Source organism: Idiotropiscis lumnitzeri, unplaced genomic scaffold (assembly GCF_059441095.1).
Source record: "Idiotropiscis lumnitzeri isolate Australia: NSW breed Sydney's pygmy pipehorse unplaced genomic scaffold, RoL_Ilum_1.0 HiC_scaffold_325, whole genome shotgun sequence".
NCBI classification, from domain to species: domain Eukaryota; kingdom Metazoa; phylum Chordata; class Actinopteri; order Syngnathiformes; family Syngnathidae; genus Idiotropiscis; species Idiotropiscis lumnitzeri.
In genome coordinates this window covers 22501-35000 of record NW_028283863.1, presented here as the reverse complement: position 1 = coordinate 35000, position 12500 = coordinate 22501, and positions in this window count along the sequence as shown.

Below are 12500 nucleotides of genomic sequence, written 5' to 3'. Positions count from 1 at the left end.
AGTCCAACAGGAGACTGGGGGCCGGCGTTGGTGAAAGTTAGGCCGAAGAGGATGGCCTCCCCCCGGACGCGAGGTGGGCCGAGTGGCCCCTAAGTTCAACCGCGTGGAGGCTCCGGAGGAGACAGGCCGGCGTCCGTGAAAGTCAGGCCGAAGAGGATGGCCTCCCCCCGGACGCGAGGTGGGCCGAATTGCACTAAGTGCGACCAGGGGTTGGACGTTTAGGTGACCAGGGGTGGGCCACTTAGGCGACCAGGGGTGGGCCACTTAGGCGACCAGGGGTGGGCCACTTAGGCGACCAGGGGTGGGCCACTTAGGCGACCAGGGGTGGGCAACTTAGGCGACCAGGGGTGGGCCACTTAGGCGACCAGGGGTGGGCCGCTTAGGCGACCAGGGGTGGGCCGTTTAGGTGACCAGGGGTAGGCCGTTTAGGTGACCAGGGGTAAGGGGTTTAGGCGACCAGGGGTGGGACGTTTAGGTGACCAGGGGTAAGGGGTTTAGGCGACCAGGGGTGAGACGTTTAGGCGACCAGGGGTAAGGGGTTTAGGTGACCAGGGGTAAGGGGGTTAGGCGACCTGGGGCTGGAGAGGAGCACCTTCCCCGGGCACAGGCAGGGAGCGAGCGCCCCCCAGCTCCATCGCTCCGGGGGTAATAGGCCGGCGTCTGCCACACTTAGCCCGGAGATGAGCACCTTCCCCGGGCACAGGCAGGGAGCGAGCGCCCCCCAGCTCCATCGCTCCGGGGGTAATAGGCCGGCGTCTGCCACACTTAGCCCGGAGATGAGCACCTTCCCCGGGCACAGGCAGGGAGCGAGCGCCCCCCAGCTCCATCGCCCCGGGGGTAATAGGCCGGCGTCTGCCACACTTAGCCCGGAGATGAGCACCTTCCCCGGGCACGGGCGGGGAGCGAGCGCCCCCCAGCTCCATCGCTCTGGGGGTAATAGGCCGGCGTCTGCCACACTTAGGCCGGAGAGGAGCACCTTCCCCGGGCACGGGCGGGGAGCGAGCGCCCCCAGCTCCATCGCTCCGGGGGTAATAGGCCGGCGTCTGTCACACTTAGCCCGAATATGAGCACCTTCCCCGGGCACGGGCGGTGCCAAGCGTCCCCTAAGTTTGCCCAAATGGAAGCTCCGGAGGAGGAGTGCGGGCGTGTGTCACACTTGGCCCGAATAGGAGCACCTTCCCCGGGCACAGGCGGTGCCAAGCGGCCCCTAAGTTTGCCCAAATGGAAGCTCCGGTGGAGGAGTGCATGCTGCATGACAGTGAAGCCGAATAGGAGCACCTTCCCCGGGCACATACGGTGCCAAGCGGCCCCTAAGTTTGCCCTTATGGAAGCTCCGGAGGAGGAGTGCATGCTGTGTGACAGTGAAGCCGAATAGGAGCACCTTCCCCGGGCACAGACGGTGCCAAGCGGCCCCTAAGTTTGCCCTTATGGAAGCTCCGGAGGAGGAGTGCATGCTGTGTGACAGTGAAGCCGAATAGGAGCACCTTCCCCGGGCACAGGCGGTGCCAAGCGGCCCCTAAGTTTGCCCTTATGGAAGCTCCGGAGGAGGAGTGCATGCTGCCTGACAGTGAAGCCGAATAGGAGCACCTTCCCCGGGCACAGGCGGTGCCAAGCGGCCCCTAAGTTTGCCCTTATGGAAGCTCCGGAGGAGGAGTGCATGCTGCCTGACAGTGAAGCCGAATAGGAGCACCTTCCCCGGGCACAGGCGGTGCCAAGCGGCCCCTAAGTTTGCCCAAATGGAAGCTCCGGAGGAGGAGTGCATGCTGCCTGACAGTGAAGCCGACTATGAGCACCTTCCCCGGGCACAGGCGGTGCCAAGCGGCCCCTAAGTTTGCCCTTATGGAAGCTCCGGAGGAGGAGTGCGGGCGTGTGTCACACTTGGCCCGAATATGAGCACCTTCCCCGGGCACAGGCGGTGCCAAGCGGCCCCTAAGTTTGCCCAAATGGAAGCTCCGGAGGAGGAGTGCGGGCGTGTGTCACACTTGGCCCGAATAGGAGCACCTTCCCCGGGCACAGACGGTGCCAAGCGGCCCCTAAGTTTGCCCTTATGGAAGCTCCGGAGGAGGAGTGCATGCTGTGTGACAGTGAAGCCGAATAGGAGCACCTTCCCCGGGCACAGACGGTGCCAAGCGGCCCCTAAGTTTGCCCTTATGGAAGCTCCGGAGGAGGAGTGCATGCTGTGTGACAGTGAAGCCGAATAGGAGCACCTTCCCCGGGCACAGGCGGTGCCAAGCGGCCCCTAAGTTTGCCCTTATGGAAGCTCCGGAGGAGGAGTGCATGCTGTGTGACAGTGAAGCCGAATAGGAGCACCTTCCCCGGGCACAGACGGTGCCAAGCGGCCCCTAAGTTTGCCCTTATGGAAGCTCCGGAGGAGGAGTGCATGCTGTGTGACAGTGAAGCCGAATAGGAGCACCTTCCCCGGGCACAGACGGTGCCAAGCGGCCCCTAAGTTTGCCCTTATGGAAGCTCCGGAGGAGGAGTGCATGCTGTGTGACAGTGAAGCCGAATAGGAGCACCTTCCCCGGGCACAGACGGTGCCAAGCGGCCCCTAAGTTTGCCCTTATGGAAGCTCCGGACAGTGAAGCCGAATATGAGCACCTTCCCCGGGCACAGGCGGTGCCAAGTGGCCCCTAAGTCTACCCTCATGGAAGCTCCGGAGGAGGAGGGCGGGCGTGTGTCACACTTAGCCCGAATAGGAGCACCTTCCCCGGGCACAGACGGTGCCAAGCGGCCCCTAAGTTTGCCCTTATGGAAGCTCCGGAGGAGGAGTGCACGCTGTGTGACAGTGAAGCCGAATATGAGCACCTTCCCCGGGCACAGGCGGTGCCAAGCGGCCCCTAAGTTTGCCCTTATGGAAGCTCCGGAGGAGGAGTGCATGCTGTGTGACAGTGAAGCCGAATATGAGCACCTTCCCCGGGCACAGGCGGTGCCAAGCGGCCCCTAAGTTTGCCCAAATGGAAGCTCCGGAGGAGGAGTGCGGGCGTGTGTCACACTTGGCCCGAATAGGAGCACCTTCCCCGGGCACGGGCGGTGCCAAGCGGCCCCTAAGTTTGCCCAAATGGAAGCTCCGGAGGAGGAGTGCATGCTGCCTGACAGTGAAGCCGAATATGAGCACCTTCCCCGGGCACAGGCGGTGCCAAGCGGCCCCTAAGTCTACCCTAATGGAAGCTCCGGAGGAGGAGGGCGGGCGTGTGTCACACTTGGCCCGAATAGGAGCACCTTCCCCGGGCACAGGCGGTGCAAAGCGGCCCCTAAGTCGGTAAAGGTTGAAATAAGTAAATAAATACAAAAAGGACGAGGGGGGAAAAAAAAAGGCAAAAACGTATAAAATTCCCCCATTCATTTCAATGGGCTCGGCCGAATTGGGCTTGCGGGACCGCCGAGGGCACGCCGGAGGGCGGTTGAGTCGGTAAAAGTTGAAATAAATGAATAAATACAAAAAGGACGAGGGGGGGGAAAAAAAAGGCAAAAACGTATAAAATTCCCCCATTCATTTCAATGGGCTCGGCCGAATTGGGCTTGCGGGACCGCCGAGGGCACGCCGGAGGGCGGTTGAGTCGGTAAAAGTTGAAATAAATGAATAAATACAAAAAGAACGAGGGGGGAAAAAAAAAGGCAAAAACGTATAAAATTCCCCCATTCATTTCAATGGGTTCGGCCGAATTGGGCTTGCGGGACCGCCGGGGGCACGCCGGAGGGCGGTTGAGTCGGTAAAAGTTGAAATAAATGAATAAATACAAAAAGAACGAGGGGGGGAAAAAAAAGGCAAAAACGTATAAAATTCCCCCATTCATTTCAATGGGTTCGGCCGAATTGGGCTTGCGGGACCGCCGGGGGCACGCCGGAGGGCGGTTGAGTCGGTAAAAGTTGAAATAAATGAATAAATACAAAAAGAACGAGGGGGGGAAAAAAGGCAAAAACGTATAAAATCCCCCCATTCATTTCAATGGGCTCGGCCGAATTGGGCTTGCGGGACCGCCGAGGGCACGCCGGAGGGCGGTTGAGTCGGTAAAAGTTGAAATAAATGAATAAATACAAAAAGAACGAGGGGGGAAAAAAAGGCAAAAACGTATAAAATTCCCCCATTCATTTCAATGGGCTCGGCTAAAATGGGCCTGCAGTACTGCCGAGAGGCCGCCGGAGGACGCCCTAGTAGGCAAACGTTGATCCCCACACACGAGGGGTCAGTTAGGCGACCAGGGGTAGCGTTTAGGCGACCAGGGGTAGCGTTTAGGTGACCAGGGGAAGCGTTTAGGTGACCAGGGGAAGCGTTTAGGCGACCAGGGGTAGCGTTTAGGCGACCAGGGGTAGCGTTTAGGCGACCAGGGGTAGCTTTTAGGCGACCAGGGGTAGCTTTTAGGCGACCAGGGGTAGCTTTTAGGCGACCAGGGGTAGCGTTTAGGCGACCAGGGGCGTTGCAGTTCCGCCGAATTGCATTAGGGGCGCTGCAGTAGGCAAACGTTCTTCCCCCCTAGTCAGAGGGTCATTTGCCTACTTCCCAGGTTTACCCGGGTTTTCCAAAACACCTGGGGCACATTTTCAGGGATCACGTTTTTAGAAACAAAAATATTCATAATTTCTTCTAAGTCCCCTTTCCAGCGGGGAACTTTGAAACATTGTATCCGACCACTGAAGGCTGTTGGCGGGCACGGCGCGGCAAACAGCCCGCACTCAGGCATGGAGCTCCGGGGAAAGTTGCCTAATTTCTTCTAAGTCCCCTTTCCAGCGGGGAACTTTGAAACATTGTATCCGACCGTGGAAGGCTGTTGGCGGGCACGGCGCGGCTCATAGCCGGCCCTCGGGCACGGAGCTCCGGGTGAATTTTCACAAATTTCTTCTAAGTCCCCTTTCCAGCGGGGAACTTTGAAACATTGTATCCGACCGTGGAAGGCTGTTGGCGGGCACGGCGCGGCTCATAGCCGGCCCTCGGGCACGGAGCTCCGGGTGAATTTTCACAAATTTCTTCTAAGTCCCCTTTCCAGCGGGGAACTTTGAAACATTGTATCCGACCGTGGAAGGCTGTTGGCGGGCACGGCGCGGCTCATAGCCGGCCCTCGGGCACGGAGCTCCGGGTGAATTTTCACAAATTTCTTCTAAGTCCCCTTTCCAGCGGGGAACTATGAAACATTGTATCCGACCGTGGAAGGCTGTTGGCGGGCACGGCGCGGCTCATAGCCGGCCCTCGGGCACGGAGCTCCGGGTGAATTTTACAAATTTCTTCTAAGTCCCCTTTCCAGCGGGGAACTTTGAAACATTGTATCCGACCGTGGAAGGCTGTTGGCGGGCACGGCGCGGCTCATAGCCGGCCCTCGGGCACGGAGCTCCGGGTGAATTTTCACAAATTTCTTCTAAGTCCCCTTTCCAGCGGGGAACTTTGAAACATTGTATCCGACCGTGGAAGGCTGTTGGCGGGCACGGCGCGGCTCATAGCCGGCCCTCAGGCACGGAGCTCCGGGTGAATTTTTACTAATTTCTTCTAAGTCCCCTTTCCAGCGGGGAACTTTGAAACATTGTATCCGACCAAAGGAAGGCTGTTGGCGGGCACGGCGCGGCTCATAGCCGGCCCTCAGGCACGGAGCTCCGGGTGAATTTTTACAAATTTCTTCTAAGTCCCCTTTCCAGCGGGGAACTTTGAAACATTGTATCCGACCGTGGAAGGCTGTTGGCGGGCACGGCGCGGCTCATAGCCGGCCCTCAGGCACGGAGCTCCGGGTGAATTTTCACAAATTTCTTCTAAGTCCCCTTTCCAGCGGGGAACTTTGAAACATTGTATCCGACCAAAGGAAGGCTGTTGGCGGGCGCGGCGCGGCTCATAGCCGGCCCTCGGGCACGGAGCTCCGGGTGAATTTTACTCAATTCTTCTAAGTCCCCTTTCCAGCGGGGAACTTTCAAACATTGTATCCGACCACTGAAGGCTGTTGGCGGGCGCGGCGCGGCTCACAGCCCGCCATCAGGCACGGAGCTCCGGGGAAATTTGCCTCATTTCTTCTAAGTCCCCTTTCCAGCGGGGAACTTTCAAACATTGTATCCGACCAAAGGAAGGCTGTTGGCGGGCGCGGCGCGGCTCACAGCCCGCCCTCAGGCACGGAGCTCCGGTGAAATTTGCTCAATTCTTCTAAGTCCCCTTTCCAGCGGGGAACTTTGAAACATTGTATCCGACCAAAGGAAGGCTGTTGGCGGGCACGGCGCGGCTCATAGCCGGCCCTCGAGCACGGAGCTCCGGGGGAATTTGCCTCATTTCTTCTAAGTCCCCTTTCCAGCGGGGAACTTTGAAACATTGTATCCGACCAAAGGAAGGCTGTTGGCGGGCACGGCGCGGCTCATAGCCGGCCCTCAGGCACGGAGCTCCGGGTGAATTTTACTCAATTCTTCTAAGTCCCCTTTCCAGCGGGGAACTTTGAAACATTGTATCCGACCGTGGAAGGCTGTTGGCGGGCACGGCGCGGCTCATAGCCGGCCCTCGGGCACGGAGCTCCGGGGGAATTTCCCCCTCATTTCTTCTAAGTCCCCTTTCCAGCGGGGAACTTTCAAACATTGTATCCGACCGTGGAAGGCTGTTGGCGGGCACGGCGCGGCTCATAGCCGGCCCTCAGGCACGGAGCTCCGGGTGAATTTGACAAATTCCTTCTAAGTCCCCTTTCCAGCGGGGAACTTTGAAACATTGTATCCGACCGTGGAAGGCTGTTGGCGGGCACGGCGCGGCTCATAGCCGGCCCTCAGGCACGGAGCTCCGGGGGAATTTGACAAATTCCTTCTAAGTCCCCTTTCCAGCGGGGAACTTTGAAACATTGTATCCGACCGTGGAAGGCTGTTGGCGGGCACGGCGCGGCTCATAGCCGGCCCTCAGGCACGGAGCTCCGGGTGAATTTTACAAATTTCTTCTAAGTCCCCTTTCCAGCGGGGAACTTTGAAACATTGTATCCGACCGTGGAAGGCTGTTGGCGGGCACGGCGCGGCTCATAGCCGGCCCTCAGGCACGGAGCTCCGGGTGAATTTTTACAAATTTCTTCTAAGTCCCCTTTCCAGCGGGGAACTTTGAAACATTGTATCCGACCACTGAAGGCTGTTGGCGGGCACGGCGCGGCAAACAGCCCGCACTCAGGCATGGAGCTCCGGGGAAAGTTGCCTAATTTCTTCTAAGTCCCCTTTCCAGCGGGGAACTTTGAAACATTGTATCCGACCGTGGAAGGCTGTTGGCGGGCACGGCGCGGCTCATAGCCGGCCCTCGGGCACGGAGCTCCGGGGGAATTTTACTCAATTCTTCTAAGTCCCCTTTCCAGCGGGGAACTTTGAAACATTGTATCCGACCGTGGAAGGCTGTTGGCGGGCACGGCGCGGCTCATAGCCGGCCCTCAGGCACGGAGCTCCGGGTGAATTTTACTCAATTCTTCTAAGTCCCCTTTCCAGCGGGGAACTTTGAAACATTGTATCCGACCGTGGAAGGCTGTTGGCGGGCACGGCGCGGCTCATAGCCGGCCCTCGGGCACGGAGCTCCGGGGGAATTTCCCCCTCATTTCTTCTAAGTCCCCTTTCCAGCGGGGAACTTTCAAACATTGTATCCGACCGTGGAAGGCTGTTGGCGGGCACGGCGCGGCTCATAGCCGGCCCTCAGGCACGGAGCTCCGGGTGAATTTGACAAATTCCTTCTAAGTCCCCTTTCCAGCGGGGAACTTTGAAACATTGTATCCGACCGTGGAAGGCTGTTGGCGGGCACGGCGCGGCTCATAGCCGGCCCTCAGGCACGGAGCTCCGGGGGAATTTGACAAATTCCTTCTAAGTCCCCTTTCCAGCGGGGAACTTTGAAACATTGTATCCGACCGTGGAAGGCTGTTGGCGGGCACGGCGCGGCTCATAGCCGGCCCTCAGGCACGGAGCTCCGGGTGAATTTTACAAATTTCTTCTAAGTCCCCTTTCCAGCGGGGAACTTTGAAACATTGTATCCGACCGTGGAAGGCTGTTGGCGGGCACGGCGCGGCTCATAGCCGGCCCTCAGGCACGGAGCTCCGGGTGAATTTTTACAAATTTCTTCTAAGTCCCCTTTCCAGCGGGGAACTTTGAAACATTGTATCCGACCACTGAAGGCTGTTGGCGGGCACGGCGCGGCAAACAGCCCGCACTCAGGCATGGAGCTCCGGGGAAAGTTGCCTAATTTCTTCTAAGTCCCCTTTCCAGCGGGGAACTTTGAAACATTGTATCCGACCGTGGAAGGCTGTTGGCGGGCACGGCGCGGCTCATAGCCGGCCCTCGGGCACGGAGCTCCGGGGGAATTTTACTCAATTCTTCTAAGTCCCCTTTCCAGCGGGGAACTTTGAAACATTGTATCCGACCGTGGAAGGCTGTTGGCGGGCACGGCGCGGCTCATAGCCGGCCCTCAGGCACGGAGCTCCGGGTGAATTTTACTCAATTCTTCTAAGTCCCCTTTCCAGCGGGGAACTTTGAAACATTGTATCCGACCGTGGAAGGCTGTTGGCGGGCACGGCGCGGCTCATAGCCGGCCCTCGGGCACGGAGCTCCGGGGGAATTTCCCCCTCATTTCTTCTAAGTCCCCTTTCCAGCGGGGAACTTTCAAACATTGTATCCGACCGTGGAAGGCTGTTGGCGGGCACGGCGCGGCTCATAGCCGGCCCTCAGGCACGGAGCTCCGGGTGAATTTGACAAATTCCTTCTAAGTCCCCTTTCCAGCGGGGAACTTTGAAACATTGTATCCGACCGTGGAAGGCTGTTGGCGGGCACGGCGCGGCTCATAGCCGGCCCTCAGGCACGGAGCTCCGGGGGAATTTGACAAATTCCTTCTAAGTCCCCTTTCCAGCGGGGAACTTTGAAACATTGTATCCGACCGTGGAAGGCTGTTGGCGGGCACGGCGCGGCTCATAGCCGGCCCTCAGGCACGGAGCTCCGGGTGAATTTTACAAATTTCTTCTAAGTCCCCTTTCCAGCGGGGAACTTTGAAACATTGTATCCGACCGTGGAAGGCTGTTGGCGGGCACGGCGCGGCTCATAGCCGGCCCTCAGGCACGGAGCTCCGGGTGAATTTTTACAAATTTCTTCTAAGTCCCCTTTCCAGCGGGGAACTTTGAAACATTGTATCCGACCACTGAAGGCTGTTGGCGGGCACGGCGCGGCAAACAGCCCGCACTCAGGCATGGAGCTCCGGGGAAAGTTGCCTAATTTCTTCTAAGTCCCCTTTCCAGCGGGGAACTTTGAAACATTGTATCCGACCGTGGAAGGCTGTTGGCGGGCACGGCGCGGCTCATAGCCGGCCCTCGGGCACGGAGCTCCGGGGGAATTTTACTCAATTCTTCTAAGTCCCCTTTCCAGCGGGGAACTTTGAAACATTGTATCCGACCGTGGAAGGCTGTTGGCGGGCACGGCGCGGCTCATAGCCGGCCCTCAGGCACGGAGCTCCGGGTGAATTTTACTCAATTCTTCTAAGTCCCCTTTCCAGCGGGGAACTTTGAAACATTGTATCCGACCGTGGAAGGCTGTTGGCGGGCACGGCGCGGCTCATAGCCGGCCCTCGGGCACGGAGCTCCGGGGGAATTTCCCCCTCATTTCTTCTAAGTCCCCTTTCCAGCGGGGAACTTTCAAACATTGTATCCGACCGTGGAAGGCTGTTGGCGGGCACGGCGCGGCTCATAGCCGGCCCTCAGGCACGGAGCTCCGGGTGAATTTGACAAATTCCTTCTAAGTCCCCTTTCCAGCGGGGAACTTTGAAACATTGTATCCGACCGTGGAAGGCTGTTGGCGGGCACGGCGCGGCTCATAGCCGGCCCTCAGGCACGGAGCTCCGGGGGAATTTGACAAATTCCTTCTAAGTCCCCTTTCCAGCGGGGAACTTTGAAACATTGTATCCGACCGTGGAAGGCTGTTGGCGGGCACGGCGCGGCTCATAGCCGGCCCTCAGGCACGGAGCTCCGGGTGAATTTTACAAATTTCTTCTAAGTCCCCTTTCCAGCGGGGAACTTTGAAACATTGTATCCGACCGTGGAAGGCTGTTGGCGGGCACGGCGCGGCTCATAGCCGGCCCTCAGGCACGGAGCTCCGGGTGAATTTTTACAAATTTCTTCTAAGTCCCCTTTCCAGCGGGGAACTTTGAAACATTGTATCCGACCACTGAAGGCTGTTGGCGGGCACGGCGCGGCAAACAGCCCGCACTCAGGCATGGAGCTCCGGGGAAAGTTGCCTAATTTCTTCTAAGTCCCCTTTCCAGCGGGGAACTTTGAAACATTGTATCCGACCGTGGAAGGCTGTTGGCGGGCACGGCGCGGCTCATAGCCGGCCCTCGGGCACGGAGCTCCGGGGGAATTTTACTCAATTCTTCTAAGTCCCCTTTCCAGCGGGGAACTTTGAAACATTGTATCCGACCGTGGAAGGCTGTTGGCGGGCACGGCGCGGCTCATAGCCGGCCCTCAGGCACGGAGCTCCGGGTGAATTTTACAAATTTCTTCTAAGTCCCCTTTCCAGCGGGGAACTTTGAAACATTGTATCCGACCGTGGAAGGCTGTTGGCGGGCACGGCGCGGCTCATAGCCGGCCCTCAGGCACGGAGCTCCGGGTGAATTTTTACAAATTTCTTCTAAGTCCCCTTTCCAGCGGGGAACTTTGAAACATTGTATCCGACCACTGAAGGCTGTTGGCGGGCACGGCGCGGCAAACAGCCCGCACTCAGGCATGGAGCTCCGGGGAAAGTTGCCTAATTTCTTCTAAGTCCCCTTTCCAGCGGGGAACTTTGAAACATTGTATCCGACCGTGGAAGGCTGTTGGCGGGCACGGCGCGGCTCATAGCCGGCCCTCGGGCACGGAGCTCCGGGGGAATTTTACTCAATTCTTCTAAGTCCCCTTTCCAGCGGGGAACTTTGAAACATTGTATCCGACCGTGGAAGGCTGTTGGCGGGCACGGCGCGGCTCATAGCCGGCCCTCAGGCACGGAGCTCCGGGTGAATTTTACTCAATTCTTCTAAGTCCCCTTTCCAGCGGGGAACTTTGAAACATTGTATCCGACCGTGGAAGGCTGTTGGCGGGCACGGCGCGGCTCATAGCCGGCCCTCGGGCACGGAGCTCCGGGGGAATTTCCCCCTCATTTCTTCTAAGTCCCCTTTCCAGCGGGGAACTTTCAAACATTGTATCCGACCGTGGAAGGCTGTTGGCGGGCACGGCGCGGCTCATAGCCGGCCCTCAGGCACGGAGCTCCGGGTGAATTTGACAAATTCCTTCTAAGTCCCCTTTCCAGCGGGGAACTTTGAAACATTGTATCCGACCGTGGAAGGCTGTTGGCGGGCACGGCGCGGCTCATAGCCGGCCCTCAGGCACGGAGCTCCGGGGGAATTTGACAAATTCCTTCTAAGTCCCCTTTCCAGCGGGGAACTTTGAAACATTGTATCCGACCGTGGAAGGCTGTTGGCGGGCACGGCGCGGCTCATAGCCGGCCCTCAGGCACGGAGCTCCGGGTGAATTTTTACAAATTTCTTCTAAGTCCCCTTTCCAGCGGGGAACTTTGAAACATTGTATCCGACCACTGAAGGCTGTTGGCGGACGCGGCGCGGCTCACAGCCCGCCCTCAGGCACGGAGCTCCGGGGAAATTTGCCTCATTTCTTCTAAGTCCCCTTTCCAGCGGGGACCTTTCAAACATTGTATCCGACCACTGAAGGCTGTTGGCGGACGCGGCGCGGCTCACAGCCCGCCCTCAGGCACGGAGCTCCGGGGAAATTTGCCTCATTTCTTCTAAGTCCCCTTTCCAGCGGGGACCTTTCAAACATTGTATCCGACCACTGAAGGCTGTTGGCGGACGCGGCGCGGCTCACAGCCCGCCCTCAGGCACGGAGCTCCGGGGGAATTTGCCCCCTCATTTCTTCTAAGTCCCCTTTAGGCGACCAGGGGTTGACAATTTAGGTGACCAGGGGTTGACAATTTAGGCGACCAGGGGTGACTTTTAGGCGACCAGGGGTGAGGTTTAGGCGACCAGGGGTGAGGTTTAGGCGACCAGGGGTAGCGTTTAGGCGACCAGGGGCGTTGCAGTTCCGCCGAATTGCATTAGGGGCGCTGCAGTAGGCAAACGTTTTTACCCCTAGTCAGAGGGTCATTTGCCTACTTCCCAGGTTTACCCGGGTTTTCCAAAACACCTGGGGCACATTTTTAGGAACCACGTTTTTAGAAACAAAAATTCTTCTATGTCCACCTCCGTGAAAGAAATTGCCCAATGGTTCCCGCGGAAGAGAGCTGCCAGGCGGACGCATACTGCAATAACGGCCGCCCTGGCGCTCTGGTGGATGTTATCCTCGAAATTTCTTCTATGTGCCCATTCCAGCGGGCAACTTGCGAACAATGGTGTCCGACCATGGAAGGCTGTTGGCGGACGCGGCGCGGCTCACAGCCCGCCCTCAGGCACGGAGCTCCGGGGGAATTTTCCCCTCATTTCTTCTAAGTCCCCATTCCAGCGGGGAGCTTGCAAACGTGGTATCCGACCACTGAAGGCTGTTGGCGGGCACGGCCCCACCAGCGCA